Here is a 17624-nt window from a genome sequence, read left to right as displayed (position 1 = left end):
CGCTCCGTGACTAAAAAATAATTCCAATATTTTTCGCTCATCCGCAATCCTTCCAACATATCAGGCCCAATTCAATTTTAGATGCAAAATAGCCTCAACAGTATGTCACATAGTACGTCTTTTTCCTGATCACTTGATTTGCAACTCGATCTTCTTAAGCCATTCCCAGCATTGACGTTTCCATATTTCTCCGCATTATATGTATTTTTTGTATGTATATTCTTTCTCTACTTTGGAAAGGAGAAGAATGTCTTGGTTCAGAAACCTTAGGAAATAGTTTGCTTGCATTTCTTTTCAGCTGTTCAGAGCAGCACCCTCCAGGGTCAGAATTTTCATGTTAATTGACAAACTTCGTAGTGGATATGCCACAAAAAGAAGAAGAGTGTTTACAGTAACATAGATTAACAGAACTCTGTCTCTTGCTATTGCATATTATAATGTATCCTCCAGAATAATTATTTTAAACTATTTGTCCTTATGTCTGGTATCTGTTATGGTATGTGAATGTGTCTGGAATTCTTGGACGTGCTGGATAGCCTTTTATTTTTTGACAATATGTCCCTGAAGGTGCTCTAAGTTCGAAAGTACTTGGGCGATAGGGTGGGTCGAAAAAATGTTTCATTTTTTAATCGCTATACCGCGGAAAACTTGCCTTGGGGGTATATAAGTAAAATGCAAAGTAAAATAAACTTATTAGTTGTGGATGTGGTGAAGAATTTTCAGAATTTCACGTAAATTTTAATACAACAGATCTAAAACAAATTACAATAACTTGAATGTAAGGAGTAAAAATGTTCGTTCATCGAAGCGTTGGTTTTGTGTGTATTCTCGTCGTTATGTACTTTTTCGTCACCCAGTAACCCTGGCAAATGAACTTGGGTCACTTCGTTCGGCAATCTTCGGTAATACGCACTTGTACAATAATTGGCAGAGTCTAATAAATTTCAAAGTCAATGTACTTAACATATACTCCCCCACCTTGAAACCCCAAAGACCGGGTTTCAATAAAAAGTCTTAAAGAAAAAGTCAAAGATCATATTAATTATAGTTTTCAAACAAAAGTTATTGATCTTGGTTAGGCAGAACACATAATTTCACAACCGGTCGTTTAATCTCACCAGAGTTTGTCTTTATCACAACCGACCGCACAATATTGTCACTTCCGGTGTAAGTTTTTAAAATTCTGCCTAACTGCCACTTCAAGGGAGGAAGTCCATCATCCTTTACTAGAACCATGCGTCCAGGCTGGATCAGCTGTTGGCAATTCTCCTTCCACTTGACCCGCTGCTGAAGATGGGATACATATTCTTTGGACCATCTTGTCCAAAAGTGCTGTAATATCTGTTGCACCCTTTGGAATCTTGAAAGACGATTTTCATTAATGTCCATTAAGTTTTGTTGTGGTATACTCGTCAATGAAGATCCAATTAATAAGTGTGCAGGAGTAAGAGGGTTAGGGTCATTTGGGTCATTAGAAAGAGGATAGAGTGGTCTAGAATTGAGACAAGCCTCTATTTGATATAAAACCGTGGTAAATTCTTCAAATGTTAAAATTGCATTACCTACTACACGTTTCATGTGGTGCTTAACTGATTTAATGTTTGACTCCCATAATCCACCGAAGTGGGGAGCACGTGGAGTAATGAAATGCCATTGAATACCGTCGATTGAGAGGTCTGTAATAATGTGATCAGCATTTGTGTTAAAAAATTGTCTGAGTTCATTATTTGCTCCCACGAAAGTGCTGCCGTTATCTGAAAATATTTCGGAGCATTTACCGCGTCGGGCCGTGAATCGGCGTAATGCCGCTAAGAAGCATTCTGTCGTGAGATCACTGACAACTTCTAAATGTATAGCCTTACTGGCGAAGCAAATGAAGAGAGCAATATAAGCTTTAGAAGTTTTGTAATTACGACCCTTTCTATCTCGTAATAAAACGGGACCAGCATAATCGACACCAGAAACCGTGAAGGGACGTGAAGGGGTAACTCGTGACTCCGGAAGATTGCCCATAAGATACTGTTCGGGTTTATTGTTAAATCTAAAACATCGGACACAATCACGAACAATTTTTCGAACCAAATTGCGCCCTGATATTGGCCAGTAATTTTCTCTTAAGGAAGCAAGAAGTGCTTGAGGACCAATATGTAAAAGTTTCAAATGCTCATGGCGAGCAATGAGTATCGTGAGGTGATCTTTCTGAGGTAGGACTATGGGGTGTTTCTTGTTAAAATCAAATGACGAATGATGTAAACGACCGCCAACGCGTATTAATTTTGTTGTTGTATCAAAGAATGGAGTTAGGCCAAGAAGTTTACTTCTTTTGTCAATTTGGTTGGAATTGGAAAGTGCATCATAATCATATGGAAATGACTGACGTTGTACGAACCTAATTAAGGTTAAAAGGGAATTATTGAGTTCTATTGTGGTCAAGGGACCTGTTATTCGTAAATGTTTATGAATCGACAGATTGTCTTTAAATCTTAAGACATAAGCAAAGACGCGTGTTAGTTTATTTAATGAAGAATATTTGTAGTAAAAGGTAAATTCGTTGTTGATGTGATGAAACACAAGAGTTTTGTTACGCAGTTCAGGTAATTCAGAAGTTATACAAACTTCTTGATGTTTTGTATATTGAGGCCATTCTTCTTGAGGCAAAGTGAGCCAAGAAGGGCCATGAAACCATATGTGGGAATTACTGAGCGAAGAAGGACTTATACCTCGTGACAGTAGATCTGCTGGATTATCATAAGTATTAATATATTTCCAAAATTCAGGGTTGGTCAGTTTATGTATTTGTGAGACTCGATTTGCTATAAAAGTCTTAAGTAAATGGAGAGAGGTGTTTATCCATGAAATAACAATTTTAGAGTCAGTCCAATACGTAATGTTTTTAAAGGAGACATTTACAGATGAAGTGACTTTTTCAACAAGTTCAGAAAGTAGTGATGCCCCACAAAGTTCGAGTCTTGGAATGGTTACAAGTTTCATAGGAGAAACTCGAGTTTTAGCACAATAAAGATTTGAAGTGTAATTTCCAAATGTATCTGTGCAGCATATGTAAATACATGCACCGTAAGCCGCCTCCGAGGCGTCAGAAAACCCATGAAGTTGAACAGAAACTGGGTTAGAAGAAAGTACATGTCTAGGTATTTTTAAAGTGTTTAATTTTGTAAGTTCGAAGTAGTATTTCGACCAAAGTGTGTAAATACTTTCAGGAACAGATTCATCCCAACTTATCTTGAGTTTCCAGAGCTCTTTAAGAATAATTTTCGATGTAACTGTTACGGGTGAAAGTAACCCCAAAGGATCAAATATTTGTGCTGTACAGGATAAAATCTGTCTTTTGCTAATCTTTAAGTTAATTGTGGAGATATTTATAGAATATTGTAGGGAATCACAAGACGGATTCCAAAGTAATCCTAGTGTTTTGTTATGTTCGTCAGAACCAAAATGCAAAAAATCAGGATCAGAATGATTTTGTAGAGACGAATCATTGGTAGTCCATTTTCTCAGAGGAAAACCGTAGGAAGATAATAAATATGAAATAGTTTCCTTGATTTCTCGGAGTTCTTCCGATGTGTCACAACCAGTTAATAGATCATCTACATAAAAATCGTGCAAAATTATAGAGGAAATTTTTGGGTATTCGGAAATATGTCGATGAGCAATTTCATGAAGAGACCTAATGGCAAGAAACGCTGCTGATGCAGTACCGTAGGTAACAGTATTCAGTGTATAAGCAGAAATTTCATCATTTTTATTAAATCTCCAAAGGATCTTTTGAAGGTAACGTTGTTCAGGAGTAAGGAAAACCTGACGATACATTTTAGTTATATCTGCACCCATTACGAATTTATGTTGACGAAATCTAAGTAAAATGTAAAATAAATTATCTTGTAAATGAGGGCCGACATACATGATGTCATTTAATGAGTAGCCTGTGGTAGTTTTCGCACTACCATCAAATACAACTCTTAACTTTGTAGTGGTTGAAGTTTCCTTTAAAACGCAGTGATGAGGTAAGAAGAATCCAGAATTATCATTAGTGTCATTTATTAGGGACATGTGACCAAGTTTAATGTACTCACGTATGAAGTCATGATATTCTAATTTCAATTGAATGTTATTTTCAAGTTTTCTCTCTAAGTTTAAAAAACGTTTTTTGGCAGTAGTTAGAGAATCCCCTAAAACTGATGGAGATTCCTTTAGTGGAAGAGTAGTGATAAAACGACCATCACAATGGCGAGAAATATGCTGCTTAAAATGATTTTCACAATAGATGTCTTCTTCGGAAACAAACTTAGTTTTAGGACACTCCTCTAGTTCCCAAAACTTTGTGAGCTGTGAATCTAATTCACTGGTAGAAGAAAAGTAACAATTATGTTGGGGGTGGTGTTGAATATTTGTTGGAATTGGGCCAGAAATTATCCAACCAAGAGTGGTTTTTTGAATGATCGGTAACCCAGGACCAAGTTTGATTTGTCCCACGCTTAAAATATCCCAAAATGTGTCAGCTCCAATAAGAAGGTCTACTGGACCAGGTTTTTCAAAATTCTGGTCAGCTAGAAGTAATTTTGTTGGAATATTGAGCTGGGAACGATTGATCTGTATGTAAGGTAAATTACTTGTTATGTTGGGCAAAATTAGACAAGATATTTTTTTCGAGAAATTGTTAATATCTGATTTAAATGTTAGTGATGTCCGGAAGTTAATATTGTGAGTTAATTGATTAATTCCCGAGATCGAAGTGTTGATTTTTTCCTTTGAAAGTTGTAAAATATCACAAAATTTCTCAGATATAAAGTTGGATTGACTTCCGTTGTCCAAGAGTACTCTGCATTTATGTGAGTTGCCGAACTTGTCAAAAACGTTAACAACAGCAGTTGAAAGTAGAATATACGGTTTAATAGCAGTGTGAACACTTGAGCTTATATGATGTGTTGAAGAGAAGTTAGAGGTAGAGGTAGATTCATTTGACTGCAGCCCAGTGTTTGGAACATTGGAAGGTAATGAAGATTGAGAAGAATTGTTTTCTGTGGAAACTGAATTTGAGGATTGTGAATTCTCGAAGTGTAACATAGTGTGATGGATCTTTCCACATTTTCTACAACCAGTAGAACGACAATCCTTAGTACGATGGCATGTGCCAAGACAATTAAGGCATAAACGTAGACGTTTTGCATTGTTTAACCTATTAGTAGGATTTAGTTTTAAGAAGTCAGGACAATAATATATTTTATGTTCCTTATTACAAAAGTTGCATTTAAACCTATTCTCTGTGTTAGAAACAAAGGCTCTTGTTTCAGACTTATTACCTTTGTATCGTGGTGAATTTTGATCCTGTTTATTATCATTGTAGTTGTCTAATGACTCTAAGATACGACATCGTTCTTTTAAAAATTTCAGTAAATCATCTAAAACTGGTAGGTTGTCTTTACAATTTTGTGACTCCCAAGAGCGTCTTGTTGAGTTATCAAATTTTGTTGTTAACAAATAAATAATCAAATCATCCCAGTGTTTAGTGGGGCGTTTTAAAACTTCTAAAGCACGTAAATGTTTTTGTGTATTGTCTAGAAGTTGTCTGAGACCTTGATTTGATTCTTTTGTGACTAGTGGTAGGTTAAAGAGAGCTTTAATGTGATTGTTTACAAGTAACTGTTTATTTTCAAATCTTTCGATCAATAAACTCCAAGCAATGTCGTAGTTTGCATCGCAGACTTGCAAAGATTTAATAGTGTCGGCAGCTATGCCACGTAATGACAGACGTAAGTAATGAAACTTTTGTACATTGGAAAGTGAAGTATCATCATTAATAATAGAATTAAAACTGTCGCGAAAGAAGAGGAATTGATCAAACGATCCATCAAATGTAGCTAGATTCAATGGAGGTAACTTAATGTTGCTTGTATTTGTAGGCCTAGCTGCTATTGAACCATTGACACTACGTGAATCAGACGTTTCAGTAGGTCGTCTAGATAAAATAAGTTTTTTGATGTCAGATATTATTTTAAAATATCTGTCCTCAAAAGTCTGCCTTTCAATGGCATGTAATGTGTCATAATTTTCCTCGCAGTCAGGATCATCAGTTTCAATAAGCATCTGAACCTCATTAAAAACATCTAAAAGCCCTTCGGCTTTGAATAATCGCATTTCTAAATCTACGAGGTCGATAATTTCATTATTTTCTATACTTCGAAAATATGTTGTTAAACGTGTAAGAGCACCTTTAGTGGCCATTCTCTTTGTTTTGTTTTGGTCTGACATTTTTGACAATATGACCAAAATGTACGAGGATGCAAAATAATTAAATATTATGTATGTATGTGGCGTATATTATTATACAGATATAAACAATCAAAATGTGTTTGATGTTTAAAGAAATAAATATTTGATCTTCGATGAATGTAATTAAATAAAAAGAAATGATTTATTCAAGTGCAGAAAACGGAAATAAATGTTTTGTAATTCAATTATTATGTACGTAAGAATTATTATTAACGTTTAGTTACGATCTGTCAGAATAAAATAAAAAATCAGCTAGCACATTCACAATGAATACGAGAGTAGGTAAAACGTCAAATATGTCACTATTCGAAATAAATATATTAATTTAGATTGAAACTCATGTACTTAAAATATTTATCAAATAGAGACTGAAAAAATGTGAAATTATAAAAAGGATTCAGTATTCAGTGTTGTAAATGTAGCTTCCTGGGGTTGATACAGCGGGTCAAGTACGACGTCGGTTCGTAGAATGTAAAGCTGCTATTTTCTTTTGTAGTTCTGCTGGCACTGTAGATTCGTTGTTCGAAGGACCAATAGATGTGGATGTGGTGAAGAATTTTCAGAATTTCACGTAAATTTTAATACAACAGATCTAAAACAAATTACAATAACTTGAATGTAAGGAGTAAAAATGTTCGTTCATCGAAGCGTTGGTTTTGTGTGTATTCTCGTCGTTATGTACTTTTTCGTCACCCAGTAACCCTGGCAAATGAACTTGGGTCACTTCGTTCGGCAATCTTCGGTAATACGCACTTGTACAATAATTGGCAGAGTCTAATAAATTTCAAAGTCAATGTACTTAACACTTATTGAACCCCCAGGTAGGGCATCATACTTAAAATTTAGTTTTTTTCAGAAATCAAGACATTTTTCAATTATTTTTACAATCTTTAGCCAATGATATTTGAACGTGCTATAGTGAAAACTGTTTAGTTAATATGTAGTTTAAAAAATAGGAAATAAATTTGAAACAGACAATATCTTTTAATTTGCGGTAACGCAAAATCTCAAAAATTGGTAAAATTCACATATTAGTACCTTAAAAGAAGGTGTGGTATAGTATGTTGTGTTGGGTGATAGAAAGAGTCTTTTACTCACTATTTCTGACTGGGTACGTTGAAGCTGTGCTTGCTCTCAAACTTTGGCATCGAAGCTTTGGATGCTACGGCAGATCTTATGAAACCATTTCGTTCCTTAGCACCGACGACTTTTTTAGATGCTTCAGTCACTAACTTAACGCAGCGTTCCACGACTTGAGTATGACTTGAAAATTTTCCAAAGTTCTAATCCTCGGGTGTTTCACGAGCAGTGATTTTATCCTAAACTTTATCATCAGAAATGGTGGTGATGTAATTTCAGTGGTGTTCCAATCAATTAATTCGGTATAGTCAGTCGCATGAAAGTTGATTTTTGGAGGTCGAAAAACCCTAATTATTTACGTTTTTGTAGCTAACATCCTTGCTTTGATTATTCTTCGAAATCCTAATTCTCTTATGTGCTTCCTTTTATCAACTATCATCCTCAGTAGCAAATTTTCTGGGTGGGGAAAATGCATTTCTTTCGATTACAGGATCAACTACTTTAATTAAATTTTTTGGTTAAAATCTGGTTGATTTGATAGCCTCAAAAACGTGTTCAGGTCCATCTGTTATACTAACAATTTATGTTCAACTGAAGACGTTTCCACACTTACATACAGTCTCAAAATTTTGTTAGCTGTAGTCAACCATCGAGAGTGGGAAAGTGGACCCGGTTCTTGAACAAATAAGTCCACAGGGCAGTTGCTTGACTTTATCGGGCGCTGCGTCAAGTTAGTGACTTAAGCATCTAAAAAAGTCGTCGGTGATAAGGAATGAAATGGTTTCATAAGATCTGCCGTAGCATCCAGAGCTTGGATGCCAAAGTTTGACAGCAAGCGCAGCTTCAACGTACCCACTCAGAAATAGTGAGTAAAAGACTCTTTCTAAAGTCAAAATTTCATTTAATTTGTTGACATTGTTTGGCAACAATTTGGTTTCTTTTTTATTTTAATTAAACATGTTATTAATATTATTAATTAATTTATTATTAATAATTATTAATTAAGTTGTTTTTGTACATCCTTTATAACTTTAAACACACTATAATAATTATATTCCAATTAAATGGAGTGTAAAGTAAAAGAACAAAAAATGGATTTTGCTATTAACACCCACTAGACCACACCTTCTTTTAAGGTGCTAATATGTTAATTTTACCAATTTTTGAGTATTTTGCGCTACCGCAAATTAAAAGATATTGTCTGTTTCAAATTTATTTCCTATTGTTTAAACTATTAACCAAACAGTTTTCACTATAGCACGTTCAAATATTATTGGCCAAAGATTGTGAAAATAATTGAAAAATGTCTTGATTTCTGAAGAAAAAACTAAATTTTAAGTAGGATGCGCTAGCTGGGGGTTCAATATATAACTTTATTTTACTTTGCATTTTACTTATATACCCCAAAGGCAAGTTTTTCGCGGTATAGCGATTAAAAAATGAAACATTATTTTTTTCTACCCACCCTATTGGCCAAGATTTAATAAACAAGGATGCTGGATGATGTGCCTTTTATTTGTAAAACTAATGTAATTTAATTTAATTTATCCAGTTAAGATGATGAGCCGTGTGATGTTTTTCATTATAAAATTTTATTAATTTATCTTAATCAGCTCATTCATAATGAGGTGCAGTTGTTGAAATTATAGATGACATATTAAAGTATGTGAGTAGAAAAATTTCTACCGAATATAAAATAAATTATTCAGAAGTGAATAAACATGGTAATGAAATGTATGTTTGAATTTTTAATATATGGTGGGCGATAAAATTATTAATTTATGAGTAAAAGTTTTTACTAAGACAAAAAAGTACTAAAGCTATTTTGAATAATAAAAACTGACACCTAGTACTTTATAATATGGTAGTATTTGACCTACGCATTTTTTGTTTAGATGTATTGTGTAAAAACATAAAAATATTTGATTATCATTGAATTATTAATTGAAAATACTAGTTTTAAATCCTTATTATTTACGAATATTATCATTTGTGGATGTAACATTTTTCAAAGTAAATTAAAGGTAACGTACGTTTTTTTAAAACTACACAAAACCATTTTTTTATTAAATTTCATACATAGACAAATATTTCTAGCATGGGTTGCCTATTAAAATCGTGTCATAGCTATCCTTAAGCGGGGCCGTAGGGGTTGAAATCAACATTTTAAGCACATTTTTTTGAATTTTATTTGAAAGTATGGTAGAATTATTTTATTTTTGAATTATATAATCATATTCAGTACAATTCATAAAATATTAATAAAAAAAAAATTAAAGAAAAAATATTGAAAAATAAGCCAACGGTGGCAAATTTTTAAAAACAGCTCAAAAAACAATGGATTTTGCGGTGAACATCAGAACTCATCATTGGATCATGTCAAACAAAAAATTCAAAAAGATTTTGTTAGCTTGTGACTTTCTCGAGGTAATGCTGTGAGATTCTTTAGTTTTATCGATTTTTGATTTTTTTGTATCACTCAGAAGTCAAAAGAACGAATATTTTTGCAAAAAAAGGAAAAAATCAACATATTTATTATTGTTAAACAAAAAATAAGCATAAAACTAAAAGACCTCGATATCGTTACCTCAAGAAATGTCTAAAGAAAATATATACAAAATTACAAAAAATCAGTTTTGAGAAAAACGTGTTTTTTGTATTTATTTTTCAGCTGAAATATAATATTTTAAAAAAGTATTGTCAACTTTGTGTCTTTAAAAATTTGTCACGTTGGCTTATTTTTCAATATTTTTTATTGAATTTTTTTTTGAAAATTCTATGAATTTTTCTGAATATGGTTATTTAATTTAAAAATAAAATAATTCTACCATATAGTTCTGTCGCCAGTGGGGGTACAACGGCCTCCTTAATTCAGATGGACTTACCCAAGTTTTTTTTATGTATTTTGAGCCGTAGAAAACGAATTTTTTGGGTAACGGTCGATCCGGATGTCGATAAGATTGTTATAAACAAAGAACTTGAGGAATCACATAACAGCGACTTTTCGCAAAACAATACATTTTTTGTATTTTTGGGTCATTCTAAGCAAAAAATGTTTTTACAAGTTTTTTCGTAGGATGCATAGTTTTCGACATAAACGCGGTTGAACTTTCAAAAAATCGAAAAATTGCAATTTTTGAACCCGAATAACTTTTGATTCAAAAATAAAATAGCAATTCTGCTTACCGCATTTGAAATTTCAAGTCAAATTCTATCGGTTTTAATTAGTTTCATTGCTAAAAATTAATTTTTTTATTGTTAAACAAAGCTATAAACACATAGTGATTGAATGATGTTTTAAATGCATTTCTCATTTGAAATCGAATGAGTAGACGCGTATACAGACAATTTAGTCCTGTCGCCAGGGGGGGGGTACAACGGCCTCCTGTATTCAGATGGACTTACCCAAGTTTTTTTATGTATTTTGACCCGTAGAACACGAATTTTTTGGGTAACAGTTGATCCGGATGTCGATAAGATTGTTATAAACAAAGAAGTTGAGGAATTACATAACAGCGATTTCTCGCAAAACAAAACATGTTTTTGTATTTTTTGGGCCATTCTAACCAAAAAGTGTTCCTACAATTTTTTTCGTAGGATGCATAGTTTTCGAGATAAACGCGGTGGAACTTTCAAAAAATCGAAAAATTGCAATTTTTGTACCCGAATAACTTTTGATTAAAAAATAAAATAGCAATTCTGCTTACCGCATTTGAAAGTTCAAGTCAAAATATATCGGTTTTAGTTATTTGCATTGCTAAAAATTTATTATTTTATTGTTAAACAAAAGTATAAACACCTAGTGCTGGAGTGATGTTTTCAATGATTTCTCATTTAAAATCGAACGAGTAGGTAGAGTAGGTACAAGTGCAAGCGAGGCTATTTCTACGTAGCATGCATGTAAACGCATGTATTAGGCACGGGAAACACTATGTGTTTATAGCTTTTTTTTAGCAATAAACACATAAATTTTTAGCAATGTATATATTCGAAACCGATAGAATTTTACTTGAACTTTCAAATGCGGTAAGCAGAATTGCTATTTTATTTTTTAATCAAAAGTTATTCGGGTACAAAAATTGCAATTTTTCGATTTTTTGAAAGTTCCACCGCGTTTATCTCGAAAACTATGCATCCTACGGAAAAATTTGTAGGAACACTTTTTGGTTAGAATGGCCCAAAAAATAAAAAAACATGTTTTGTTTTGCGAGAAATCGCTGTTATGTAATTCCTCAACTTCTTTGTTTATAACAATCTTATCGACATCCGGATCAACTGTTACCCAAAAAATTCGTATTCTACGGGCCAAAATACATAATAAAAACTTGGGTAAGTCCATCTGAATACAGGAGGCCGTTGTACCCCCCCTGGCGACAGGACTAATTTCTACGTAGATTACGTACATTAAAACGCATGCATTGGGCACGGGAAACACTATGTGTTTATGGCCTTGTTTAACAAATAAAAACTTAATTTTTAGCAATGCAAATAATCAAAACCAATATAATTTGACTTAAACTTTCAAATGCAGTAAGCAGAATTGCTATTTTATTTTTTAATCAAAAGTTATTCGGGTTCAAAAATTGCACTTTTTCAATTTTTTGAAAGTTCAACCGCGTTTATCTCGAAAACTATGCATCCTACGAAAAATCTTATAAGACCATTTTTTTGCTGAGAATCACCCAAAAAATACAAAAAAATGTTTTGTTTTGCGAAAAATCGCTGTTATATAATTCCTCAAGTTCTTTGTTAATAACAATCTTATCGACATTGGGATCAACTGTTGCCCAAAAAATTCGTGTTCTACAGGTTAAAATACATAAAAAAACTTGGGTAAGCCCATCTGAATTAAGGAGGCCGTTGTACCCCCCTGGCGACAGGACTAATACTTTTATAAAAAATTCACAAAAATGTGCTTGAAATGTTGATTTCAAACCTTACGCCCCCCTTAAGAATAGCTATGTCAAGATTTTGATAGGCAACCCATACAAGTAATATTTGTCTATGTATGAAATTTAATAAAAATAATGTTTCATCTCGTTTCACGAAACATTTTTCATGATGTGAGATCGATTGTAATGTCAAAGTTTTAATTAAGCGTTTCTGGACTTAAAATTGAAAGGGCCTAGCCGGGTAAGATGATGAAAAGTGCCCCCAACTCGATTCGAATTCGATATAGGTCACCGTTTAGCATATATAGTGAAACTAACTTTCTGAAATTTTTAGCCCCCTAGGTGGTCATGTGACCCACCTAGAGCGTAATTAGGCTTTTTAAGTTTTTATTTTTTATCTCAGCCGCATCGAGAACTAGCGAAAAACTTTAAATAAAAAAGTTGTAAGCTTTAAAAAATTCTGTCCGAAAATTTTTTTTTTAATTTTTGGCGGGAAATTTAAATTTTAGAACGATTTTAAAATTTTAAATGAGTATAAAAAAATAACTAAGACAGTCGTTTTCACGAAAAAAATATATAACGTGTATTTTTGCACAATATTTCACCCTGAATTTTTTCAAATTTTTAAAATTGGTGAAACGCACCTTTAAAAATAAAAAACCGCATTTTTTCGGTTTTTTTTTTTCGTTTTTTGATACAATTTTATACATATTTTTCAAAAAAGGTAATACCGTCACTAGAATAGGTAAAAAACTGAAAAATAATTGGGGTTTTCTTAATAAAAATTTTTTGTAATCCCATCCATTTCCAAAATACAGGGCGTTGAAGAAAACTAAATTTTACACATTTTTTACGATTTTGCCGAAACTACTCGATACATTGTAATAAAATTTGGCGAGTTTTAAGAGGTAGTTGTTGTGCATTTTTTGACATACAATTAAGAATTTTATATTTATCATTGGCGCGTATACGGGTAATAGTCTGAACTTTTTAAAGAAAAAAGATAGTACGCCACTGACATATTTCAAATTAACAATCCTTTTTGAATTCCTCGTTTAATTTGTGACAAAAAATCTATCATCCAATTTTTTCATACGACGCGCCATTTTTATTCAAAAAATAAAACATCTTAACCCTTACAAAGTATTCGAACTTCTATTAGTAGTTTCATATGTAAACTCGTACGTCCATTATAAAAACTAATTCGAATACTTTGGAAGCGTTAAGATATTTTATTTTTTGCAGCAAAACGGCGCCTCGTATGAAAAAATGATAAGATAGTTTTTTTATGACAAATTGAATGAGGAATTTAAAAATGATTGTTAATTTGAAATATGTCAGTAGCGTACTATCTTTCTTTCTTTGAAAAGTTCAGACCATTACCCCTAAGCGCGCCAATGATGAATATCAAATCCATAGTTGTATGTCAAAACATGCACAATAACTACCTCTTAAAACCTGCCAAGTGTTATTACAATGTTGCCAGTAGTTTCGGCAAAATCGTAAAAAATGTGTAAAATTTTGTTTTCTTCAATTTTGTATCTTGAAAATGGATGGTGTTACAAAAAATTTTTATTAAGCAAACCCCAAATCTTTTTACATTTTTTACCTGCTCCAGTGACGGTGTTACCTTTTTTGAAAAATATGTATAAAATTGTATCAAAAAACGAAAAAAAAAACCGAAAAAATGCGGTTTTTTATTTTTGAAGGTGCGTTTCACCAATTTTAAAAATTTGAAAAAATTCAGGGTGAAATATTATGCAAAAATACACGTTATATATTTTTTTCGTGAAAATGAATTTCTTAGTAATTTTTTTATACTCATTTAAAATTTTAAAATCGTTCTAAAATTTAAATTTCCCGCCAAAAATTAAAAAAGAAATTTTTTTCGCACAGAACTTTTTAAATCTTACAAATTTTTTATTTAAAGTTTTTCGCTAGTCCTCGATGCGGCTGAGATAAAAAATAAAAACATAAAAAGCCTAATTAGGCTCTAGGTGGGTCACATGACCACCTAGGGGGCTAAAAATTTCAGAAAGTTAGTTTCACTATATATGCTAAACGGTGACCTATATCGAATTCGAATCGAGTTGGGGGCACTTTTCATCATCTTACCCAGCTAGGCCCTTTATGTTGATTTTGAAGTCTAGGCTTTAATAATGGAAATTTGACAGCGACTGAACGATGGAAGATTGAGCCTCGTAATGGTAGGGAAGCCCAAGCGGGGATTTTTGCAGTTACTCGAGCGCGTCAGATTATCATATGGGGAGAAACCTGGTACCCTGAAAAAGTACGTCTACCATATATTGGCTCTTAATGCAGGGGAGTTCGTTAAGGGGGGGCCGAAAAAAATCTATCCTTAGAAAAACTCAAAAATGGTCAGATTAAGATAAGTTAAGTACATGCAAAACAGTGTATATTTAAAAAATCTGACTATTTGAGGTGGGCGTAAGGAAATGGGTGAGTTTCAAAGTTTCACAAGAAAAAAGCGAATATTTCGCGAAATGAATGACAGATCAAAAAACTAAAAAATATGTACTCAATATTTTTCAAAAATCTATCGAATGATACCAAACACGACTCACACGGAGAGGGGTGGGTGATAAATTTAATATTTTAAATACGTTTAACATTTTAAATACGAAACCCCGCGATATTTCGCGAAATGAACATCAGATCGAAAAACTGAAAAATAAACTTATTCAATATTTTTGAACAATCTATCGAATGGCACCAAACACGACCCCCCACGGAGGTGGGGTGGTGGGTTACTTTAAAATCTTAAATGGGAGCACCCATTTTTTATTGCAGATTTGGATTCCTTACGTAAAAATAATTAACTTTTATTCGAGACATTTTTTCGAATTATGGATAGATGGCGCTATAATCTAAAAAGACGATTGTTGGAAATGGAAAATTAAAATTAAAAATGGACAAGTCCTCACTAAAACGGAAAACTTAACTTAACTTTTTTTGGTTTTAGGACCTACTCTTCACAACCCAATAGGTCCCCAAAACGCTCGAGTGACTGCACATTTAGCATACTTTGCTCCCCTATTTGTTGCTTTAACTTTAACTGTTGCTTTATTGTATTAAAACTTTTGTTTAAAACTTTTTTCTAGGGCGTACAGATTCTTGTGAAATCTATGTTTTCCATATCCTCTTTGGCGAGGGCAGTTTTGAGGAGGGGGAAGCCCTGGGGTAGGAGTTTTAGGGAGCCAAAATTGACATTCTCATTTTCATCTCTGACGACTGAACTATTATTATATAAAAGCTGAAACAATTTTTAGATTGTACTTAATGACTGTTAAAAAACATTGTATTTTTGCTTATTTTCCTGAGCTTAAAAAAATTACAGGTATTTTCCTACACACGAAAACGTGTAAAATTTGAACTCAAATACAGCAAAGTAAAAATAGATTTTCGATATTTAGATCAGAACGTATGTCGCCTTGAAATAATGCCAAATCGATTTCAGACCCTATGACTTAATTAAAAATGTATAGGTATAAAGCAAACAGTACAACGTTTCACTAATTTACCAGTTAATGCAAATGGAATAATCACAAAAAATCCCCAAATGCATGTTTTTCTGAACAAATTGAAATAAGCATACCAACTATTTTTACATTTTTACCAACTATTTACATTTTTAATAAGCATACCAACTATTTTTACACTCGTAGAAATTCTAAAATTAAACAAATCATCTGGGAGTTTTTAAAAAGGACTAAGAGGAAAATTTAACTTGCACTGAATGAGTCCGGTTGAATGTGTTTAGCAATAATTATTGTTTTTTTATGTTTATCCTTATTATGTAATATTGTCTCCCTGTGAAAGTTCATTAAGTAGATTTTGCAGGGAGGTAATAAGAATAGAATTGTATAAAAGTTTATATTGAAAAAATTAAAAAAAAAAAAAAAAAATTATACAAAAAAATATGTATACAAAAAAAAGTATAAAAAAAAAATAAAATCTTATTAAAAAAAAAAATATTAAATAAATAAAAAAAAAGCATAATAAATTATAAAAAAATAAAAAAGAGAAAAAAAAATTAAAAACACAAAGAGGGTGTAAACCTCCGCGGGGTTGATCCGGGTTGAAGCCTTATCGCTGTGTAAAAAAAACATATATTTATTAGCATTTAGTATTAGTATTTAGTATTAGCATGTAGTTTTTTTTTGTCGATTTAATTATTTGTAAATTAATTTAAGTTGGTTAGGGCCATGAATGAGGAGTATACCTACTGGTCAATTAAATGTTTCCACTTCTACATATGTATGTATGTATGTGCGTGCATAAGTATTATATGTGCGCACATGTACCTAATGTATTATGTAATGCAATGTATTATATTTGGAATATTGTAGCAAACAGTAATTTATTATCTATCGTGGCTGAATGGATCAAGTAATCCAAAGCCAATAAGGAAGAAAAAAAAAAAAAAACTATTTTTTATATTATATACCAGCTATTCTGGTACAATTGGAAATTAATGAATATACATATAGTATGACAAACGTGTATAGTTTTTCTACAAAAACTTGGTTAATGATGACAATAACAAATAAAAAAGGGCAAACAATTGCGAGACTGTAAAACACATTTGAAAATAATTGGAAATTTTCGCCATATACACATAATTAACTCTTTTACTTTTGTACGTATATCTTTCATGGTACCACTTTTCTACAAGATGATTTTTTTTAGCCTGGACCTATCTTCCGACGATCTTGTCCTATATTATGAAGTTTAGAAGTTTATACTTCACTGAATGTCCAGTCACACTCCAAATAGTATTTAAATTATGGAACATTTACTATTTTTAATTTAATTTACTATGTTAGAACTTCGTCTGTGATACCTTAAGGTAGAGTACTGCATTTAGTAGAACTGCTGCTGATTCTAAACCCGGATAATGGATCAGCTCCCTGCTATATGTAAAAATTCAACTTGCTAAATGGGATCTACCCCCTCTGTGGCGCAGTGGTAAGAGCGCCTACCTTTCGATCGAAAGGCCGGGAGTTCGAATCTCGCCAGGGTCACAATTTTTTCATTTATTATAAATTAATAAATGAAAAATAGTTTCTGTCCTTGTGAGATCGGTACTCACCGGAGGGACCGCAGACGTTCGGATACAATTAGCGTCTCTTTGCAAAGACAATGACATCGACTTTGCAAGGTAACAAGACACTTACTCAACACACACACTACATACGACACTAGATACCTCATGCTGTGACTGGCTGAATGACATAAAGTCCATGCCATTAAAAAAAAAGGGATCTATTGATAAACGGCAAAAGTAAACGAAATATTATGGTAGGGGAGCAAAGTATGCTAAATGTGCAGTCACTCGAGCGT

At 32.6% G+C, this 17624-nt stretch overlaps 2 protein-coding genes across 3 annotated transcripts in view; both read right to left on the bottom strand.

Annotated features, from left to right (window-relative positions):
- LOC114330293 (angiopoietin-2) overlaps nucleotides 1-17624 on the bottom strand; it is a 448342-nt gene that overhangs the window by 151900 nt on the left and 278818 nt on the right. The window lies entirely within an intron of this gene.
- The window catches only part of LOC114330256 (facilitated trehalose transporter Tret1-2 homolog), a 33060-nt gene that overhangs the window by 1784 nt on the left and 13652 nt on the right, over nucleotides 1-17624 (bottom strand). The gene's annotated exons all lie outside the window — the stretch shown is intronic.

This window comes from Diabrotica virgifera, chromosome 7 (assembly GCF_917563875.1).
Source record: "Diabrotica virgifera virgifera chromosome 7, PGI_DIABVI_V3a".
Classification (NCBI taxonomy): domain Eukaryota; kingdom Metazoa; phylum Arthropoda; class Insecta; order Coleoptera; family Chrysomelidae; genus Diabrotica; species Diabrotica virgifera.
The sequence above is the reverse complement of the archived record's forward strand: the minus strand, read 5'-3'. Positions and strand labels throughout refer to the sequence as shown.